The sequence below is a fragment of the Chelonia mydas genome, chromosome 7 (assembly GCF_015237465.2).
Source record: "Chelonia mydas isolate rCheMyd1 chromosome 7, rCheMyd1.pri.v2, whole genome shotgun sequence".
Classification (NCBI taxonomy): Eukaryota; Metazoa; Chordata; order Testudines; family Cheloniidae; genus Chelonia; species Chelonia mydas.
The window spans coordinates 86,231,551-86,254,913 of record NC_057853.1 but is presented as its reverse complement, the minus strand read 5'-3'; the positions used below and the strand labels follow the sequence as shown (position 1 = coordinate 86,254,913).

Below are 23,363 nucleotides of genomic sequence, written 5' to 3'. Positions count from 1 at the left end.
CTGTTCTGTTTGATGGATGTTCAATTTATTACATGGATGAAAAAAAAACTCATGGAATTATTTTGATGGAAAGTTACGTAATGAATCCGTATGTGACAAGAAAAGTATTATTTAATATTATGATCTTCTATAAAAGAGTACATACTTTTATGAAAATTCTCGTTGTTATATACCCAAAATGTCCAGAGAACCTTAATTTCTGCAAGATTCTTTCCATTTCTCATCAGAACAGCTTCTGTGACCTGAGCACAGGATGCATTCAAACGCATGCAAACTGTAGTATTAAATAATTTATTCTCTGAATAAGATGGTAATGAATCATATTTGTACCCAAGAACACAACATAAGTTAAAACATCTTCAGATAACAGCTTTATCCAGTGGAATCTGAAAATATTCACACTCCAAAAATCAGCAAGGTTGACCAAGCTATCAGATCTTTTCATGTTAGATGGATACTTTACCATACTATGGTGTTTTCAATGGATGGGCATCTATGATGCAAAACAACAAGCATGTTGGAAAAACAGTATGCAGTCAGAAATAAGAATAGTATGTCATGTGTTGTCTATTAAAGCCTCCTTGATATTCTGTGATGCCATAAAATCTAGAAAAAAGGATTTAAGAACTGTTGAGCTGCTACAACTTTTAAATCCCTTAAAAACTTATTCATTTTATATTTAATTGCAAATTTTTCCTTGCATTTATTTCAGTCTATTTCACCCACGTAATGTTTGCAAGTCTTTAAGATTATTTTCCATGCATATATGAAAACATTCCAAAGTGTATCCAACAGAAATGGGTGAACTGTTTAAATGATTATGTTTAAACAAGGTACAATTCGGTCAAATATCTGATCTCATTCCTGGTGTTTGTTTGAGGAAATAGCCGTATGAAATAAAATACAGCAAAGACTGTATAAAACTCTTTTAGGGCAACCATTTGACTAATAAAATGGCCCCAAAGAATTCCCAATATGGAGTACAATTATGCTCCAACTTTATTAGGAGATCACTTCTGGTTAACCAGTCTCTTTCAGAGATTGCTTAAGACAAGTTTTACTTTACTATTAGTAGAAAAACTTTCATCAAAGTGAGATCCTTATTAGTATTTATACTTACAATTTTTGCAAGATTGTGACTTGCCTCACACAGCAGCTCTTATTCCTCTGCACAGCATTACTGGTCTGTGTGTTGTGTGTCTGAAGGGGTAGAAATACGTTTTGTGTGATGGGGAATGGGTAGAGCTTTGGCTCTGCTCACTCAACACACTGGAACATGGATGGGGGCGGGGGGAGAAACCTGCTACTGGTACAGCAGATTACTTATACCTACCTGCCCCTGAGAGCAAGGGGGGAAACCAGGAAAATAACTGACCATCTGGGTCACAGTTCCTGGGCTTCTCCTGGGACAGTGAAGCTATGCATCATTTTATATTTAAGGTGAGTCTTACAATTCTCAAAAAGAAAAGGAGGACTTGTGGCACCGTAGAGACTAACCAATTTATTTGAGCATGAGCTTTCGTGAGCTACAGCTCACTTCACTTTCAAATGGGTAAAGAGGAGGGTGTGTGCAGGCTGTCAGGGAGCTGGTTATGCCTCCCTGATTCTCATTCTGGCCTGGGATGCATTTCAGGTTAGCTTTGGGGCTACTCCAAACTACGCCTGCTAGGAATGGTTCCCTAGAAATAATAGGCACTATGAACTGCCAGAGCTCATCATGCTCCAGCCAGCCCCCTGCCCAGCCCTCCACACCCTGACATGGCCCCTGTGCAAGTACATAGAGGCATCCACTGGTGGCCTGTAGAGCTCTTGCCAGTATCCCAAGGAGAAGTATCTGATCACACACGGTGATCACACACATTTTTTCCCAGCTGCCAGATGGCATTAAAAGAGAAAAAAATATTTTTAATACTATGTTCCCTGTAAGCAATTAATGTAACAGCAAATGGAAAAGGAGGAGGTCTGCATGATCGTAAATGGGAACTGAGGTGGTCAATAAGCTCTATATTCTCTATTCCGATTGAGAACCCCTGCTCCATGAAAATTTAAAGATAATATATTCTAGTCCTACAAAGAAACTTTCTGAGTATTCCCGGCAACTTTAATGTGAGTTCCTCCCACAGAGGTCTTGCACGATTAGGTACCTAAGTTTGCAGTACTAACATCATATCAGCAATGATGGTATTGAAGGTATTTAGGAAAGTGCTTAAGTATGTGCTTAGATGTTTTCCTAATAAGAATATTTTCCAGAATTGTGTCTTATAATATTAAATACAAAATGGACTAGAAAGGGCCAAAGAATTTATAAAACAAATCCATTTGTTCATATCAAAACTTATGTGCAGGCAGAATTTCTTGCAATAGTTTTCTCATTTTCCTCAAACTATCTTTGAATAGAAACACATCAAGTTTCAAATGCACAGGACAAAGTAATTAAAAAAAATGTTTTACCTGCCTATGGGCTCATTTAAAATACAAAAATGTCAGATTTGCTCCCAGCCTATAATATTTTGTTCCAGGTGTTTGTTTTTTAAACAAACTGGCCAGTCTCAAACAGCTTTATAACTACCAATTTTCAAAATGATAGAAGAAAGAAATAAAATACTCTCACCTGTCTTGAAGTTAGTTCTGCAAAAATGCTCCTTGCTGATGTTACATTCACCAAACAGGATACCCAAAACAAACAAACAAAAAGAACAGCAGCAACAAAAATAACTCAAATCTAATCTCTTCACCAATTTTTTAAAATTAATTATATACTATGGCAAGGCACCTCCTTCACCTCATCAGCCTCAGTGTTTCTCCCTCTAGTAGTGGGAGAGCCTGAAGGAAATCAATCCTACTCCTGAGGTTTTAAGTTTTTCACACAGGTTTAGTTTTAAGTATTTATAAGAGGGGGCTCAAGGTAGGCCTAAGTAGTTCTCTGAAACAAAAAAAATACAAACACAAAAAAAGAAAATACCTGCCCCCTGGCTCCTCTCCAGGCTATTACCTTATTATGCTAGCTTCTGGGTGGCCAGTCTTTCTCCAAACAGCAGCAAACTTGGCTTTTTCCCCTACAGGGAGGAAAGCAACCTTCCACCCAGGAAAAGCCTTGTCACTTCCCTAGCCCTGCTGCAACTTGTCTCTCCTCACCCTCTCTTACCAGAAGAAGGTTTTTTAAAGGTCACCAGCAGCCCTTAATTGGAGTCCAGTGTCTCTAGTTAACCTGAGGTAACCTCTTTTCAGTTCATAGGGAAAAGGGCCTTCACCATTCTAGGGCTGATATACCAGCCTTCCTCCACTCTCTTACAGCTGTCAGGTCTGACTTTGTCACAATACACACACATGAATAGTTTACAATTGTAAACTCCACATCCCACATGGAATTTGAGCCCAGTTGCAGCCTCAGTCATTATCCCATATACTCTGCAAATAGATCATTATTGTTAAAAGGACTTAAGTGTCCAAATATAGTTTTCAGCAGCCTGTTAGAGCACCTGGTGGGTGAGATTATACTTTACAGACAGAATATCAAGCCCATGTTGAGCCCCTCATCAAGAAAACAATATTTTTAATTTTTGTGAATTATTTCAGTGGTGTATCTTCTATAAGCACAGCCCAGAGAATTAGCATTAATACCCTTCTATGTACACATTTTGTGCAAAATCTGGTTTATATTTCGTTCCTGAAATCTGCAGTTATTAAACTTGTTTTAATGCTTTCCTGAGAAAGTTATGTAGCCAGTTTGTTGGCTCCTCCTCCTCCCAATTTTCAATGAATATACTACTCTGCAATCAATCAGCCGCTGAGTGGGAACCAAAAAAAAAAAAAATCACATCCTCTCCCCCACTCTGATTGGCTCGGATAAGTAAGGGAGGAAACCACTGAACATTTTGTGTAGCATTCTGCTTCAATCCTATATACGTTTCCTTCTGTCCTGCCATGAGAGTGGGGGTGAAGAGTGTGTACGTCTTTATCTCTTGCTCATTATGACCTAGAATGTGATAAATGTGCAAAAAGAAACTAGAGATGAGTGAAGGAGGGTATAGGAACATAAAAAAAAAATAAAGACAGGAGGGATGAAGCACAAAGAAGTGTGGACCGCAGCAAAAGTGAAGTTAAAGGTAAAGAGATAGCAAAGGGCACACAAATGGCCACAAGGGGGGGCAGGCAAGGGGAGGAGAAATGCACAGTCAACCTGTGGAACTCTTCACCAGAGGATGCTGTGAAGACCAAGACTATAACAGGGCTCAAAATGGCTATTAGCCAGGATGGGCAGGTATGGTGTCCCGAGCCTCTGTTTGCCAGAACCTGGGAATGGGTGACAGGGAATGGATCACTTGATGATTACCTGTTCTGTTCATTCCCTCTGGAGTACCTGACATTGGCCACTGTCAGAAGACAGGATAGATGGACCTTTGGTCAGACCCAGTATGGCCATTCTTATGTTCTTATGAAGGGGTGAAATGATAGGTTAGTGGAGAAAAGGAGTCAAGGAGAGATATTTCCCCCCCTTATTTTCTGATCACACAATGTCCAGGAACAGATCACATTTCTCATATGTATTCAGTATTCAAAATTATTTGTCTAATTTTTCCACAAATTACAAATCACTTTATCGTTTTCTATTGCTATTCAAAATCCAAAAAAATGAGCTGTATTGTTTTCTTATTATTGCCTATGTAAGTTACCTGGGATTTTTTCTGTCCTTTAACTGCATTAGCATAACTCATCAGGTTTTCTGTAGAAATTCTCTTTTAAACTTGTATTTAAAATCAATTTTGCAAGTATTTAAGCTTAAAATTCACTTTCTGTAAACACTTGCATTAGTAAAATTCAGTCACATGAATATTTATGCAAAGGAACATACATGAAATAAAACAGTTTAAAAATACCAATAAATATTCACAGAAAAAAATGTAGCATTTACCCAGTTCTATAAATCTGACAGAAGCAGGAGGGAACCAAAGATAGATTCACAGCGACTGAATAAAAAGAGATTTTTAAAGATGGGGAAAGAGGGAAAAATAAAAGTTAAATGAGGGGAAAACAGACAGTGAAGATGATTATAGGTACAGGGCAGCTAGACCCCACTCCGCCCCGAGGCCCAGCTCCCACTCCGCTCCCTCCCCCAAGGCCCCGCCCTTGCTCTGCCTCTTCCCACCCCATCTGCCCGCTGCTCTCCCCTCTCCCTCCTAGGCCCTTCCCCACCGGCAAAACAGCTGATCACCTCTTTCTGGGGAAGGGAAACAGCTGTGGCAGAAACACTGTTTTTTTTCCGCGGGTGCTCCAGCCCCAGAGCACCCACAGAGTCGGCAGCTATCATTTGTAGCGTATTATCTTGGCCTGTGATTAGGGTTGCCAACATTGTATTTCAGAAATAAGGGACTGTTTTCTTAGCACCTGCGCCCCATCCATCCTCACATTAATTATGATCATTATTAATAATAAGCAGCATACACCTACATTCGCCAGGGTTATTTCTTGCTGTTCTTGCTGAAGGTGGTCTCGGCTGCCAGGACCAGGCTCCCAGACTGCCTTGCTCCCCCATTGTTGCAGCAGCTACCAACCAGCAGTTATACTACTCTGCTGGAGACATTGGCAGACACCCTGCAAGCGGGGAGGCCACACCTGATCCCCTGCCAGACAGAGCCCCTTTATGACCCCGGCATCTCAGTGTAGCCCCAAGGCACACAGTCCTGTCCACTTGTCCTGCCAGACAGAGACTGCACAGGGAAAGGAGACAGGGCTGCAATCAAGAGTTGGAATCAGCATAGGGCTCTGTTCAGTAGAGGCCAGTACTGACAGGTGCATCTTTCCACTCCCCTCCTGACCCTGGCCCTTTAACGCAGCCCTATCTGCTTTCTCTGCAGAGCACTGAAGGGCCAATATTGGGAGAGGAGTGGAAAGATGCCCCCATCAGTACTGGCCCCCTTCTGTTGAAATAGAGGATAAAAAGCATCCCATACTGATTTAGTAAGGAGCAGGCAATTTTGTAATACGGGAGTGTTAGCAACCTTACCTATGACCCAGTTAGCTCAACCCTTTTTCCAGGTAAGAAAGTACATTTTATATTCCTCAGATCTACCAGCCTGATTCTTTTAAAACACAGCTAATAAATAAAAGAGGAAGTTAACATCTCAGACAACTGTACTCAGGACACGGTGACTGAGAGCACCAGAAGAGGTCCAACATCCAGCATACAGTGTTTAGAAAAAGAGTGAATTGATCTCCTTATAGCACCTTTGAAAATTTCTTCCGTAGAAACTATAGAAAGCTTGCCCTTCAGGCAGATTTTTACAGGCTCACAGCTTTACTTAGATTGCTGTTGTTGCTGAAATAAATAGCTTTAGTATTTAGAGATTATCTGTTATCCAACCCTTTGGGAGAACCCCATACTGACAGGAAACATTTTATCTGCTTAGTCTCTTAAATGCCACAAAACTAACAAAGATATTGCAAATTCAGTAGTAAAATTTCTTTCTTGGGTTTTCAACCCCTTGTGAGCCAGACAATCTGTGAATGGTATTTAAAAATTACACAAATGACCCTTAATTTACTGACAGGTAGTACAATTTGATGGGACTTTCTGGAATTCACATTCTCTGTGATTAGTGTAGGATCAACCTTACATTATCTGCTTTGTTCTTGTTAAATACTTTTAGTTTCAGCAGGAAGGAGAAAGTCAGGCAGAGGCAGATTGTGGCAAGTATGGGAGAAAACCTGGTAGTCAAAATTCTGTGCTGCAGCATCAGTTGACTTTGTTATCCTTTTTCCATCAAAATCTGTGCGGATTAATTTTAGGTATAAACTGAAGATCTTAATCTCTCATTTTGATAAACTGTATTCTCTTGTGATTCAACCAACCATTCTTCAACAACATGGAAGTCTTTATAGTCAAGTGACATTTGGTTTGTCTGAACTCAAATAGCACTAAAACAAACAAACTATGGAGTGACTAATTGTTCTCACCAAAAAATTGTGATATAATTGGGAGTCAGGAATAATACCTTGCAATAAGAGAGACACATCTGAAGGTATTTTATTAAAAGGTTCCCAACTTACCATATTTTTCACTTAGCTCCCATTGGAAACCTGAATTTTCAGGGATGTCAGCTGGAGTTGCAGCATGATAAAAAGACTTTAGGAAATCATTGACTAGGGGGGCAGCCTAAATGATAAAATACATGAGGTCAGCTGACCAAACAGATACAATAATTAACTGCAAGGCTGGGGCTGTGGTCCCACTGAGAAGGTCTAAGAAAACCAGGACCTAAATCATTGAGGTCCAGTGTGATGTTTGAGTTAACATTCCCTTGGGTTATCTAAATTGGCAACAGGTTGTTCCTCAGTGTTAGCTTTGGATTTGCCAACCTCTCCATTAAATGTCTGAGCCCAGTTTCGCTGACATTCTGGGCATACAGCAACTACATATATTTCCTCAAGCTTTTTCTAAGCAGAATGATGGAGCAGATGTCAGTTTTTGACATAATGTTAATTTATAGCCTGATTTTCAACAATGAAAACCCACAATTCCAATTTACTTCAAAACAACTGGGATACTGAAGAACTCTGAAAAATCAGACTACTAGATAATAAATTTTTATTTTTTTAAAGTAGTATTTTTGTTTGACCAACATAAATAAAGTAGATAATATATATAAATTGAGACATATATAACGATGGAATAATCTGCCACAAGTACTGTCTAGCAATTTTGGCCTCTGGTTCAAGTAGATGCATAACTCTGGTGCTTATGTGATTTATCCAATCATGCCCTCACTGCGCAAAATCATAACTTACATAACCTGAAAAGCATCCAACATATATTTTAACCCTCACAATATTTGCTTCTGCATCTCCTACAAAAAGTCTGTATTCATGGAGGGAAGGTGACCTCTTGACATACTAACTGGCAGCTATGTTAATTCTGTTGGAAACAATAATTTGCAAGAAGTGAACAAGGGCAGCAAACAAGAGTTTGGGAGGTAATTTAGAGAGGAAGTCTGAAAAGCTTTGTTTCTAGATACAGTTCAGAAAGGATCTGTTCACCAAGGAATCAGAGAGAAGGCTTGGTAGGTTGTAACTACCAGAGGCAAGATGATAAGGTGGCATTGGTTTTGTGAACACTGAACCACCTAAGTGGTTCAGATCTCAGTAGGAGGAAAACCAGTCTGCTAGGGGACAGGCTCGCTAGACTAGTCACGAGAGCATTCAACGAATAAGAAATGGGAAGAGTAAAAAGAAGGAACAAATGAGCATTCATTTACCTCAAAATCAAGATGTTGATTACAAAAGGACTCAACAAACTGCATGACATAAAAAGAAGAAATTCTTAGATTTCTGATATATCAATTCTAGGAGCCTGGATAATAAATAAAAGAAAGTGGAATTGCACATTTATGAGCATAAATTCAACCTAGTTAGTATTAGTGAAAGTACTGGGAAGATTCAATGATTGGAATGTTAAAATCAATTTAAGGAAAGGGTGAGTGGGCAATAAGGGAAGGGGAACAGCACTCTATGTAAAAAATAAAAGGAGTACTTGTGGCACCTTAGAGACTAACCAGTTTATTTGAGCATGAGCTTTCGTGAGCTACAGCTCACTTCATCGGATGCATAGCATATCCAATGCATGCTATGCATCCGATGAAGTGAGCTGTAGCTCACGAAAGCTCATGCTCAAATAAACTGGTTAGTCTCTAAGGTGCCACAAGTACTCCTTTTCTTTTTACGAATACAGACTAACACGGCTGTTACTCTAAAATATGTAAAAAATGACATTAGCTGTTTGAGTAATGGAAAACTCAGAAGAAAATTATCTTGAATGCTTACACATCAATGTCCTAATAGATAGCATGCAAGATAGAGTACTAGTTTGTATCTGCTACTGACCAGCAAACCACATTAGGGAACAGGAGGACTGGTTCCTTAAGAACCTATCCATAGTGTGTAGGGAGAAAAAGCTGCGTTAGCATGGGGGACTTTAAACTGACATATGCTTGAGGTGCAATCTTGCCCGCACTAAAGTATCCTCAAAATTTCTAAATATGATAGATAACAATTTTTTTGATCACTTTTGTAATGTGCAAACAGAAGGAAGGCCAAACCAGTTTAGACAGATAGATATAGATAGATAACATTACTCCTGGGGAATTCTGCACCAAATTCATGTCCCCTGCAGATAAATAACTTTCTGATGGGGAAGCAAAGGGAATCCGCAAGAGCGGTCACATACCCCTTCCCAGCAACATGGGCACATTGTTTCAGGAACCTGGAGCAGCCTGTGGAGAGGTAAATCACTGTGGGGGGTGGGGCTGGGGACTCCCTGGACGTGAGTCCTACCTTGCACCTGGCTCAGCTGCTATTCCTGGCTAGGCTGGGGGCGGGGGAAGACAGGACTTTCTCTTCACCTGCACAGCTGGGACCAGGGTTGGGTCAGACCCATCCCCAGAAACCACCCTCAGCTGCGCACTCCCCCCCCCACTGCCTCCCCACATCACTCCTCAGCTGCGGGGAGAGGGGTCACTGTACAGTGAGCTACTCCCTCATCTGCCCAATCCCCATGCATCTAGACCACCCACATACTAGACCCGCCCCACTGATGCCCCTGCACCTGCCACCCCACCGAGCCTCACCCGCTGCATCCAGAGCTCCCCACCAAGCCCAACACATCTGAATCCCCACCAAACTCTTCCCTCTTGCATCCAGACCCCCACCCCTGCACCCAGACCACCCTACTGAGGCTCCCACATTCAACCCCCCCATCCTGATGAGCCCTCCCTGTACCTGGACCCCCATCCCACTGAGCCCCAACCAGCTACACACAAGCCCCCACCCCACCAAGCCCCACTCTGCCAGCATCCAGATTCTCTCACTGAGCCCCCCACACCCAGACCTCCTGCCAAGCCCCAGCCTCCCAGACCCGCCCCTGTGCAGAGTCCCATTTCCTCTGCAACTGGAACCTTCCAACGAGCCCCTGTGCATCTAAATTCCCCCCACACCTGGACTTCCCACCAAGCCGCTTGCGCCCAGATTACCCCCCACAAAACCCTCTCATCTACACTTGGATTCCCCCACACTAAGGCCTTCCACACTTGGATCCTGCCAGGCTGGCCTGCTTACCCCACACCTGGATCAGGGGCCAGGGCTGGGTGTGCATGCTAGACTGTCCCTCTTGCTCACTATCTTGGTACACCTGGCATGGAGGGGCATGGCCCTGGGATGTTTCAGGGACAGCCCTAGGCCTGGCCCTTGAGCTGTGTCAGGATCAGGTGCAGCCTCACCACTGAAGAGGCTGCCGGATGATCTCCCACATTGGTGCAGCCACTGGCATGCTGGAGCCTCCACATTTATTTATTGACAAATAAAATATGCAGAATTTAAAATATTGTGCACAAATTTTTTTTATATTTTGGCACAGAATTCCCTCAGGAGTAATATATATATATAATTTCTAAATATCATAGATGACAATTTCCTAACTCAAGAAGTATTGCACCCAACAGACGGAAATTCTATATTAAACCTTGTTTTGCCAGATGACAGTATTGCTCACAGTTCTAATAATTAGTGGTAGCACAGGTACAAGTGATTTTATATATACCCACACCATATACTGTGGTGCTTCACATATAAATAATGAAGAGAAAAAGTCACTGATACAGGGAGATCTGGATTTTTTAGTAAGCAGTGTGCAAGTAAACAATGGGTGTTTTAATACATCCAAATCTAAAGTCAAACATCTAGGAACAAAGAATTTAGCCTCTACTTATAGTATGGGGGACTCTATCCTGAGACACAGCGACTCTGAAAAATACTTGAGGGTCATGTATGAGCTCCCAGTGCAACTCTTTGACCAAAAGAACACTATGTTCTACAGTGATTGACTTGAAGAGCTCAATCTGTTTAGTTTAACAAAGAGAAATTTAAGGAATACATGTGTAAGCAGTGTCAGGATGAGCTCCACCCTGACATCTGGTGGTGAGGTGTGGCAAGTTGTGGAAAAAAAACTTCAGGGGCCGATCTCATTTGCATAGGCACACCCACCCCGCCTAGACTGAGGCCATAGCTGCCCAAATGGTCACTTCGGCTGCTGTGGGATCCCCAGTGTCTCTGTTATTGGGGCAGGAAGAATAAATTGTTATTACCCTGATTATGGGAACTGTGCTTGGAACTGTACTTGGCCTTTTGCTATGATGGAGGGACTCACCATCAACTAAGTAGCACTCGCTAGGCAAGGGTCATGGGTTCCAAAACTGTGTGAATTGGGAGAGACTTGAGACAGGTATTAGTATCTGGTGGTATGGGCCCCTTTGTGAGGGCCTGAAGCACCAATTGCACCTCTGTCTCTCTCCACTGTGGAATGTCAGAGCTAATTTTGGGTCTATTAAGAGTCTTGCTACAGGTACTGTGCTGCATTCACGTTGGCCTTATGGTGCACCAGCACTAAGGCCCCCACTACTATGAGCTGAAATCACTGAGAGCTGAAATCACTGAGCACTGTGTCAAGTAGTGGGGAGCCGGAAGATCTAGAGTGCAGTGGTGCTGTTCGTGAGACGGCGAGCTGTGCAGAGCGGAGCCGTTTGTGAGACAGCGAGCTGAGCAGAGCTGTTTGTGAGACAGCGAGCTGTGCCGAGCAGAGCCGGTCGTGGTGGAGCGGAGCCATCCGTGAGACGGTGAGCTGAGCAGAGCTGTTCGTGAGACAGCAAGCTGTGCAGAGCAGAGCTGTTCGTGAGACAGCGAGCTGAGCAGAGCTGTTCGTGAGACAGCGAGCTGTGCAGAGCAGAGCCGGTCGTGGTGGAGCGGAGCCGTCCGTGAGACAGCAGTGTGTTCGTGAGACGGCGAGCTGAGCAGAGCTGTTCGTGAGACGGCGAGCTGTGCAGAGCGGAGCCGGTCGTGGTGGAGCAGAGCCGTTCGTGAGACAGCGTAGCAGAGCAGAGCCCTGTGGGGCAGTCAGCTTCAGGACACGTAAGGTGCCCCTTACCCCTTTCCCCCACACACAGGCACATTTTAGCCAGACTGGGGAGTAACACTATGCAGATGAACTTTTGAACTCTGGGGCTGGACTTTTTGGACTTTGGGTGATTTGTGGATTGCTGGACTCAAGAGACGTTTGGGTGCTGGGACTCAAGAACCCGAGGGAAAGGGGCATTCCCCAATTTGCTTGGGGTGGTTTTTTTTGCTCATGGGTTGTGTTATGAATCCTGTTGGTGGTGTTTCCCCAACATAATGCCACATTGTTTCTCTCTGTTATTAAAAGGCTTTTTGCTACACTCAGACTATGTGCTTGCGAGAGGGGAAGTATTGCCTCTTGGAGGCGCCCAGCGGGGGTGGTATATATTTGTCCCAGGTCACTGGGTGGGGGCTCGAGCCGGTTTGCATTTTGTTATTGGAATAGATCCCCTAGATATTGAACCCGGCCCTTGTTGCTGCCAACTCTGATGGGCAGAAGGGTTACACATGAATATCTACATAAGGAACAAAAAATTTGATCACGAGCTTTTCAATCAAGCAGACAAAGGTATAACAAGATCCAATGGCTGGAAGTTGAAACTAAACAAATTCAGACTAGAAATAAGGCAAGCATTTTTAACAGTGAGGGTACTGAACCACAGGAAAAACTTACCAAGAACTGGAGATTTGTAAATCGAACTGGAGTTGCTTCCTTCCTTCCCTTCTGCCCCACTCCCTCCCACTCTCCCCTCCTCCCCCCCCCACACATACAAAAAAAAAAAGAGAGAGAGATGCTCTGTTTCAAACAGGAATTAATGTAGGGAAGTCCTATGACCTGTGTTATAGTGAAGATCAGACTACATGGTTACAATAGTCTCTTCTGGCCTTATAATTTATGAACACGATAGTTTGTATGATCATGAAAATATAAACCAACAAAAAACCACAAAGGACAGACTGCCTTTATGAAGAATGCAAAATATTGGCTGTCCTTGGGATATGTATGGGTAGGAGCTGATTGCGTTATTTATAGGAAAAAAAAGAACCTTTCATTTTCAGCACTTAATAATAAAGCACAACAATTAAAAATGAAACATGAAAAAGCCTGCTGCATCAGTGTTTTTTTTTTAATAAGGCCATGTTCTTGTGAAGCATTTCCTCCCCCTTTATTTCAAATTAATCATTTACTACTGCACTGCTATCATTAGAAGCAGTTTTGCAGAGAAGTTCAAAATCACAATAGTGCAATGTTCAGAAAATGGCTAAGTTGTTGATCTCCAATTTATTTTGGGAGATTCAGATACTTCTCTGGAGCATAAGGAAAACAATTATTCCATATTTTGGAGAGATGCGGGGGGAGGCTGCTAACACATCTTTTGTCTCTCTGCTTCCCCTTAGTGTTGAAGGACTTCATTCTCTTTTGAGGGAGTCTGCATTAAAGTTCCACACAACAATATTCCTCTTAAGAACAAGATTTATTACAAACAGGGGGAGAATCAGATAAAAAAATAAAAGATATGTACCTGACATACCTCCTCTGAATACTTAGCCAAAGCCCAGAGAGGTCTCCCTTAGCTTAATTACAGAACAGAATGGAAATTCCACATCTCTAGAATGCAAGTATCTTCCCTGACCTCCTGTGGTCAGGGTAATAACTAGACACTGCTGTTCAGAGACGGATGTCTCTGTCTCTTACCCAATTGTCTTATCAAGTCCCAGTTGTTTGGGTTCTTGTCATATTAGGGTGAGGTTACATTAACATTTTCCCCAAAGGGGTGTTTGTGCCTCAATACCATCTGAAAGAAATGCACAAAGCTTTGTTATATATACAAGAGCTATTGATCCCTCATTCTCTGGGTAGTTCCCCAAATTCTTGTCTCCAAATCCAGCATTTCAAAAGCCCCTTTGAATGCCATTTCTTTAACCATACCTCACTAACCATCCTGTGACTTGTATGTCCATTGTTATTTGCTCTAAGAGTTGGATCATGCCCTCTTGCTGAGTACACGTGGATTCTATCACAGCTGACTAGAGAGACCGTATGAAATTTTCCTCATATCAATTTTTCCTTACCATAAAATATAAATTATTGTCAGACACACGCACCCTCCACCCCATCCACAGTCTCAACATTTTCTGGAATATTCTACTTCAGTTCGTTGATGCGTGGGAAAGAAAGAGTCTACAACCTCTGAACAAATTTATGCCAGAAATATATCTTTCTACAATTGGATGATCTGAAAGCAAGTCATTAAGGATTTTACCTCCCAACTCTGAAGAGAAAGTGGACAGGCAAGTAGGACCCTGGCCAAATGATATATTCAGGGAATGTGACTTAACGGGTTAGTAACTTTTCATTCTCTACATAGGCCATATTGACTAGATTCCTGCTATTCATGAATAAACAGCTCAAGAGAAATCTCTGGAATACAATAAATTCTTCAACTCATAAAATACCAAGAAATCTTCTAAAGTGGTTTTGTACAACACGGAGAATTACAGAGACATCGCAAAACAGGAGGCAAGGAAGTTGAGGAAAATATTGAAAAAAAAAGAATAATTGGCAGCATGACCAAATCGTCTTGGAGATGAGTGCAACAGTATGTGGCTTGTATCCACAAGCAGGAAAATGGTAATGGTAGACAGTCCTTTGCAGTAGTGACAAACTGAGGAGCTGTCCAAAGACTTGCTCATACACATTAACATTAGTGGCAAAGAGCTAGCATAATAAAGACTCTGTATGGATATTCTCGCTGTGTAAACTGGTTCAGGAGAGGAAAATTCTCACACTAGGAAACAGATCACCAACTAGAACATTGGTTACATGGTTAGAAAACAAAGTGTGCATTGTTAATTGAATCTAGAAAAAGAAAGGCTAGTCCCTTTCCTCTAAGAAATTCTAAACAAACTTCAGCAAAAAGACAACACCGGATCTGATTCTGTCCACATTACAAGCAAAGTGAATGCCTGACATTGTCAAACATAGATACATATATTCCATGAATGAGTGGATTCCTGTATGAACTAGTGGTTTTTTTCTCCCAATGAAGATAAAGTCTACCTACATAAATTATTTCTTTTACCAAACAGCTGTGAAATTCTCAGTTGAAATGGAGATAAATATGCCAAGTGAGGAGGGTGTTCTGCCACCCCAAATACCACAAAAAAGACAATTTTAATTTACTGGATTCTTCATCACTTCTGATGTTAATTCAAGTTCATCTACATCCACATCAAATAACCTAAATTCACTACCCAAACACACACATGTCCAGACACATTAACATTATGATTATCACTGTTCTTATTGAACAGCATGGAAACTCATTAAACAGTACATGTAATCATGCATTTTAAATGTGAAACGTTAAGCTTTGAATATTTGAAATGTCAGGCTACAAAATGCATTACTAAGTACTTGATTTTATTTTATTTAAAAACCCATATACAATCATTTATTTTCTCTCCTTTCAAAATATATAAATCTTCTACACTTCTGCCCCAGTTATTTTTTTTTTAAAAATGAGGCTCTTCTCTTATTTTTTTTTAAACTTTAAAATTCAGGTTGAGTAAACCCAGCTTTTTCAGTTAATTGACAATTATATAGACCTATACGAGTATTTCACCTTAAGAGCGCTAACGTGATCCTTGATGTATAAACAGAGGAACATTCAGACGAAGAAAGGAGGTGGTATCACCACTGTTTCTATCATTAATTACTTTGATTCCATTACTGGAATAATATATCCAAATCTGGTGTCCACACATTAAAAAGGATATTGAAAAACAGGCCAGGATAATACTTATGCAAAGCCAGCTGGATTTGACCTAGTCTTTGCTTGGCATGGGTGTTGCCTTGCTAATTTGTCTTTATGCAAACCTACCCATGATGCTTATAGATGGTGATGTTTTGACACAAAATGCATCCAAGTTCTAGGATATTATATAAATAAGACAATGTCATCAGTACAGTGGATATACAGAATGTACTGCCAGAAGGTGATGAAGGACGAACAGGAAAGTCTCAACACTGAGTAAGGGTAGATGGCCGGGTCAGCATGCATGATCAGTGTATAATCAATAGAAACAAATCAATTAGAAAAGAAATATAAAAATGGCATGGACAGCAACAGTTATGTAAACTGAAGGTTGTGCATGAGTATTCTATGAGTTATATAAAACACAATGCTAACGTTGACTGGAGGAAAGTCATGGTTATATAATTTGGATAGGTATAACTGTGCTAGAATGCAAGAGAGGAGTTGGAGAGTCCATTATGACCTGTCTATGCCCCAGGAGAAGGTAACTGATCATTATCTTTTTCTGTATATCTGTCACTATTCATCGCCTTTATAGTAATTGTAACCACAAGGCATGCGTATGGTTCAAATACAGGTTTGAATTAATAAACCTGAGTATCTTGGCCTAAGTGTTAAACTTCAGCCAACAATAGGCAGGGAACCAACCAAAAAGAAAGTGGGGGGGGGGGGGGGGAGAGAACGGATACAAGGGTGAATAAAGAAGGAATCTCAGGAAGAACAGAATATGATAAAATTGGAATTTTAAAAATCAGAATGAATATAAATGTGGCAGATAATAGAAACTGAATGCTTGTTTGAGTAGGGAGGAAAAACAATAATAGAAAGCAATCATGTAGAAAACATTAGTGCATTTCAATGGTAATTATCACACTACTTTAAATATGCAACCGATTAATATTAGACTTTGTATGAGTTAAATTTCAGCCTCAACATTATCATCTGCTCTCCTTCAAAAATAACACAAGCACTTCTCCAATCATATTACATACACTTCCATTTTGAAAACGTAATTGAACATGGGTATAGGAATTATCTCTGAAAGATAATGATGCTAGGGAACAATGTGAATATATGTAACAAACGTAGGTGAACTTGGCTGAGAGAATGAAGTATGGAAACTAACTTCTCTGCCCACTTTCAAATCAGATCTTTCCAGTAAGCCAAACAACTATGTACCCAGTCTATGGTTGGACTTACAACTGAGTCTATAAAGGAGCATTGTAGTTATTTTTAGATACAACTAGTTGGTGCTATATTCTTGTAACAGTTCTGTTCCTTTAAGAACTGTTCTTCTAACTGATCACAAATCTTCTAAGTTCTAATGCAAAGTGACCTTTTGGATACCTGTGAGAAATAAGATGTATAAAGACTTCTTTCCTATGCCAATTTTTTGCAAGTACTTTCTTGAACCTAGAATGTTAACACACAACTGAGAATTGCTGATTAAAAAGTAAGTGAATATAATTCCCACAGAATTTGAAAGACAAATATTTCCTAATTTGAATATTATACTTGACATATTTATGCTTGAAAGGCAGACATTGTGCTATTTTATGCTCTGAAACCATTTTTATTTAAAGTAATGAAACAAAAAGTAATACCATATCTCTTGTAGACCTTCTGCCTCATGCTTTACCAACAAAACTGATTGTGAAATGAAAGAGACAAGGTGGGTGAGGTAATATTTTTTATTAGACCAACCTCTGTTGAGGAGCAAGACAAGCTTTCAGGCTTACACAGAGTTCTTATTAAGAGGACGAAGAATTGCTCTGTGTAAGCTCAAAAGCTTGTCTCTCACCAACAGATATTGGTCCAATAAAAGCTATTACCTCACCCACCTTGTCTCTTTAATATCCTAGGACCCCTGACACCGCTCCAACAACACTGCATGTGAAGTTAAAGACTCAGAAAAATACTTAATCTTCATTACCTGAATCATAAAAATGAGATGTTGATGCATATAACTGTTGTTTCCTCTTTGTCAGTTGGTATATTCAGTTTGTAAGTAGCCTTTCAAAACTCACTACCTGATTGGTGAGGAGTTAAATACTCACATTTGAGAGAAATTGATACATACAACCATTATGGTTAGAAAGGATTAATGGGCATAATTAGATATGTTCAAATAAAAATGGAATATATAAAACATTTTCAGTCACATTCACTCAGCCAAGACAGTCCTGAGAAAACTCCAATAGCGCAGGGATTGATTGCCTCCTTTGCTGCCCACTTCACATGACTCATCTCTGAAACCGAGTGAAACAATGTGGCCCAGCTGTTATCAGTTTTAATGGGGATTATGCAAGGAAGTTAAAGATGAATTACATTGCACGGCAACCCCAACACACTTGGATGCCTTTGTTGACCTCGCTATTACCATCGACAGCAGACCGTGCAAGTGATGCAAAGAAAGGAAGAGGTCAGTGGCCCCCTGCCAATATTTCTTGGTAATGGTACCTGTCCCTGCCCCAGACCCCATGCAGTTTGGTGCAGCCCGCCCCCATGTGATTTCCAAGGAAAAAGAATGTCATTGCCTCCACAGTTTCAATGGTGGGGAACCTGGCCATGCACTTGGAAACTGCTCAGCATGGGCCCCAGTCCAGCAAAATTTGGGAAATGACCGAGCCCAGACCTGATAAACGGGACCCATCTGGGTGGGCCCTGAGCCATTTCTCCCTTTACTGAAGCCCTCATTACACCTCCAAGTTCAGGTCCACCTCCACATCCCAGGTGAGTCTCAAAGAGTTCCCTCACAATTGGCACTCAATGACAACTCCATGGATGCCAACGCCACATGAGGCTTGAGTATCCCAGTGCGGCCAAAGGTGACTCCCAACATTGTAGAGCACTGGTGGGCCGTGAGACAGTTTGTTTACATCTACCGTCCACAGGCACGGCCATCTGCAGCTCCCAGTGGCCGCGGTTCGAGGTTCCAAGAAATCCCCAGACCCTAGCCATAGGTCAGGTAAGACCAGCATCAGAATCAACTCCCTCTTCCTGCCAAGTACCACCTATACATGGACATCTTTGAGAAAAAAAAAACATGGTTGTCTTACCACCACTCCAGGACCATAACTGTCCAAATGAGCTGCAGCCTGGGGTGAAGGTATCCTTTGGCCACATTTATGCAATGTCAGAATCAGAACTGGCTGCTCTGCATTCCTAGCTCCCGGAGAATCTGGGCAAGGTGTTTATCCAGCTATCAAACTGCTGTGCTGGGGCCCTTGTTCTTTTTGTCAAAAGGGAAGGTGAGTCTGTGTGCCTATATATGGATTAAAAGTGATTACTCAATCAAATAATCATCAAAAACCGGTACCCTTTTCCACTCATCTTGGGAGTTGCTGGATTGTGTGTGTTCAGCCCATGTACTCACTACGCTCATCCTGCAAACAGCCTACCAGCTGATAAGGATCAGAGCAGGGGATGAAAAGATGATGGCTTTTTGAACCCAGTATAGCCATTATGAAGACTTGGTAAAGTACTTCAGTCTCTAAATGGTCCCGCCCAGGGGAGAAAGTAACTTAAAGGACTTACCAGTACTCCAGAGTCCTGAGCGGGGTGGGAGGGCTTAACCGGAAGAGGTGGGGCCTTTAAATACCCAGGCCTTTTAAATCAAAATGTAAAGGTCCCGGGGCTCTAGCTGCGGCTGGAAGCCCCGGGGCCTTTAAATCACCCCCGGAGCTACCAGCTGCAGAGGCGGCTGGGAGCCCCGGGGCTCAGGGGCGATTTAAAGGGCTCGGGGCTCTGGCTGCTGCCACCGCAGCTGAGCTCCAGGCCCTTTAAATTACCACCGGAGCCCTGCCGCTGCCACCCCAGGGCTCCGCAGCAGGGCTCGGGCGGCACTTTAAAGGGCCAGAGCTTCCCGCAGCAAAAGCTCCAGGCCCTTTAAATCACCTGCGAAGCCCTGCTGCTGGAGCCCCCGGGTAGTGGTGGCAGGGCTCCAGAGGTGATTTAAAGGGCCCGGGGCTCCCCACAGTGGCCTGAGCCCCTGGTCCTTTAAATCACCGCCGGAGCCCTGCTGCTGCTACCCCAGGGCTCTGGCAGCGGGTCTCGGGTAGCGCTTTAAAGAGCCTGGAGCTCCCTGCAGTGGCTGGAGCCGCTGGCCCTTAAAATCACCACCGGAGCCCTGCCGCCACTACCCCACGGCTCCGGCAGTGGACCGTACCGGCTTACTTTCACCTCTGGTCCCGCCACTTTCCAACATTTCATGAACGAGGTATCCCATGACGCCTTAGACTACATGTTGAGTGTTTATCTCAATGGTATACTTGACTTCTCTGAGAGTCCTGAACATCCAGCATATCCAATCAGTTATAGATCAGCTCTGCCAACATGGTCAATATGCAAAATTTGAAAATTGCAGCTTCAATCAATGTTCCATACAGTTTCTGGGCTACATCTTATCACGCGAGGGCCCCAAAGTGTGCCTCAGCAAAATGGACGCTGCTCAGACCTGGGGAGCACCTTGAAACATCAAGAAACTGCAAAACTTCCTGGGGTTTGCCAACTTTTATAGATGCTGCATTCCTGGATTTTCAAGCCAGATAACCCCATTGATAGTGCTATTATGCAAGAACAACTTCACCTAGTCTCCAGTGGCACAACAGGTGTCTGACCAGCTCAAGATGGCCTCCATCAGTGCATCACTCCTGGCACACCCTGATGTGACACAGCCCTTTGTTGTCGAGACCAATGACTCCAGAGCAGCCATTTAGGGCATACTATCTCAAAGATATGGCCCCAAATAGCATCTCCTCCCTTGTGCTTACTACTTATGGAAGCTTATTCCAACAGAACAGAATTACGGAATACTAGATACAGAACTTCTGGAGATCAGGGTCACCTTCAAAGAGTGGCACCACTATCTGGAAGGGACCCAGCACCCAATATAGGTATATACGATCATAAAAGTCTAGAATATTTTCACAAGGGTAAGGAGTTAAACCAAAGACAGATCCGCTGGGCCCTGTCCTTCACACATTTTAACCTCATGATCACCTACCTCCCTGCAACCTAGAAGGAGGCCGTCTACACCCTGTTCTGAAAAGGGAAGTACCTCACCAGCCAAGACACCTCTTGCATGAAGCCACCCCACATCAGAAAGCCCTGCAATTTCCTTGACTCTGCAATTTCCCAAGACCTCAGCAGCAAAGAAGGAGCCCTCTCCCAAAGAACTTGTCGTCGGAAGCAAGGGGATACATCAGATACAGGATAGCTTACTCTATGGTAAGGGTCTCCTGTACATGCCACCAGGACAGCCCCAACTGGAAGTACTGAGATTCAGCCATGACTCCCAACTAGCAGGGCTCTTCATTTGACTCAAGACCCTTCACCTGATTGCACCTCTGGTATCCCTGGATGTGAGCAACAACGCACTCCTATACAGATTCTTGCAAGAAGTGTGCTTGGAACAAGAGTCCACGCACAAGACCCCTTGGCACTCTGATACCTGCAGATACTCCAGCTAGACCTGGGGCAGCCATCACCCTAAATTTTACAGTGGAGCTCTCAGTGTCTGACAGATATACCATTATCCTTACCAGTTAACAAATATCCAAATTTACCCCCACTGCCCACCATGGCTCAAATCCTGGTCACACGTATTGTCTGTCTCCATGGACTCACCGAATTGGTCACATCTAACCAACGTCCACAATATATGTTACGGTTATGGTGCAAAACCTCACAGCTGCTTGGGGCACAAGCCTACGTGTCCTCCACCTATTACTCACAAATTGATGGCCAGAGCGAGAGAGTGTATCAAGTCTTAGAACAGTATATATGGTGCTTTACAAATTCTCACCAGAATAACTGGTTGAATCTCCTGCTCCAACCAGAATTTGCCCACCCCCACCTCCCATGTCTCCACAGGCAGAGTCCATTCTACGCAAACTTTGGGTTCCATCACTATCTCCATCCAGCCATATGTCCTGTTTCCATAAACCCTGAAGCCACCAACTGGGTACAGCAGATCCACAAAGAAGGGGAGGAGCTTGAGATGCACCTTGAAAATGCCTAGAGGGATTACAGGCAATACACTGACCATCAGCACCAGGAATGCCCAATGTCTGCAGCTGGACAAAAAGTCTAGCTCTCAGCACAACATATCCACATAGACTGGATTTGTTGCAAATTAGACTGCCAATACCTCTGACTGTATATGATCAGCCAAGTGATTGACTTACTGACCATCTGGGTCTGGCTGCTCAGATCCATCAGGGTATACCTGGTGTTCTATGTATCACTGTTGAAGCCACACATCAATAAATCTTTCGCTCACCAATAACAATCATTGCCCCCTTCAGTAGGGGTCCAGGGTCATGATGAATATAAGGTGTGACAGGGTCAGGCCAGAGGGCTACATGAGAGTGCTGGAAGGCAGATATATTAGCCCTAGGATAAGCAGGTCCCTTTTCCCTTGTTAACTGAACAGAGGTCACTCTAAGTTGATTAGTTTCAGAGTAGCAGCCGTGTTAGTCTGTATCCACAAAAAGAAAAGGAGTACTTGTGGCACCTTAGAGACTAACAAATTTATCTGAGCATAAGCTTTCGTGAGCTACAACTCACTTCGTTGGATAGTTCAGTGAGGAGGGAGGGATAGCTCAGTGGTTTGAGCTTTGGCCTGCTAAACCCAGGGTTGTGAGTTGAATCCTTGAGGGGGCCATTTAGGGGTATGGGACAAAAATTGGGGATTGGTCCTGCTTTGAGCAGGGGGTTGGACTAGATGACCTCCTGAGGTCCCTTCCAACCCTGATATTCTATAATTCTATAAGAATCACTAAATTTACAGAGACCAGAATTTAAATTTTCATTTGAATCAGAGTCATCACACTGTGCACGTTTCCACAGAAAAATCTAACCTGAATTTTAAAATTTACTTTCTCTCCCAGACACTCCCCAAAACAAAATGTTTATATATTTTCCATCAGAAGAGTCATTTCCTGTATACGTAATTATTGTGTCAGAAAACTATGATTTTCCAATAACCCTTTATAATCTTGCAAAATGTTTACAATGTGTGGGGGTGTGTAAGCTGATGGAAGGTTGTTTCGTAAGAACAGTCTGAGTTGTAACCTTTACAACTCAAGACTGTTCTTATGAAACAACCTTCCACCCCTCTCTCTCAAAATGTTAATGGCAGTGGCCTTGTCACTGGACCACTGTACAATTAGGAAATGGATTGAGATCTTACATTCATTTTATATATATCACCCAAGAGCCATTATATTTTTACAGACAGTTCTGATCTGGATCAGATTCAAACCAGTGACCTACAGGTGAAAAGCATCACCATCACATTAGGTTGAGGAGTCAAAGTAGAAAGTTTCCTCCCCAGTGCCTTTGCCTACACCTTTTATGAACCTATTTCCTACTATGCATACAGTGGAGTGCACCTTATCAATACAATCCAACAATAAGATGTTACAAGAACCCTGTGCAGAACCGTGCAGAAGAAAAAGGTTATGGCACCAGGATACAGAATAAATAGAACAGATGCCCATTATAATGTTAAAATGCAGATACATGTTACAGACACAATTTGCTTCAACAAAGTTAAATTATAAAATGCAATTTGAATGATTTCTCATCTGCTTCAAATTTGCA

The 23,363-nt window shown here is 42.4% G+C and overlaps 1 long non-coding RNA gene across 1 annotated transcript; it reads right to left on the bottom strand.

Annotated features, from left to right (window-relative positions):
- Window positions 1-306: 306 nt before the first annotated feature.
- Window positions 307-4,194, bottom strand: LOC122466548. Its single transcript, XR_006292160.1, has 4 exons — window positions 2,993-4,194; window positions 2,612-2,646; window positions 1,121-1,200; window positions 307-606 (listed from the first exon to the last, which is right to left on the bottom strand). It is a non-coding gene; the product is annotated as an uncharacterized LOC122466548 (long non-coding RNA).
- Window positions 4,195-23,363: the final 19,169 nt, after the last annotated feature.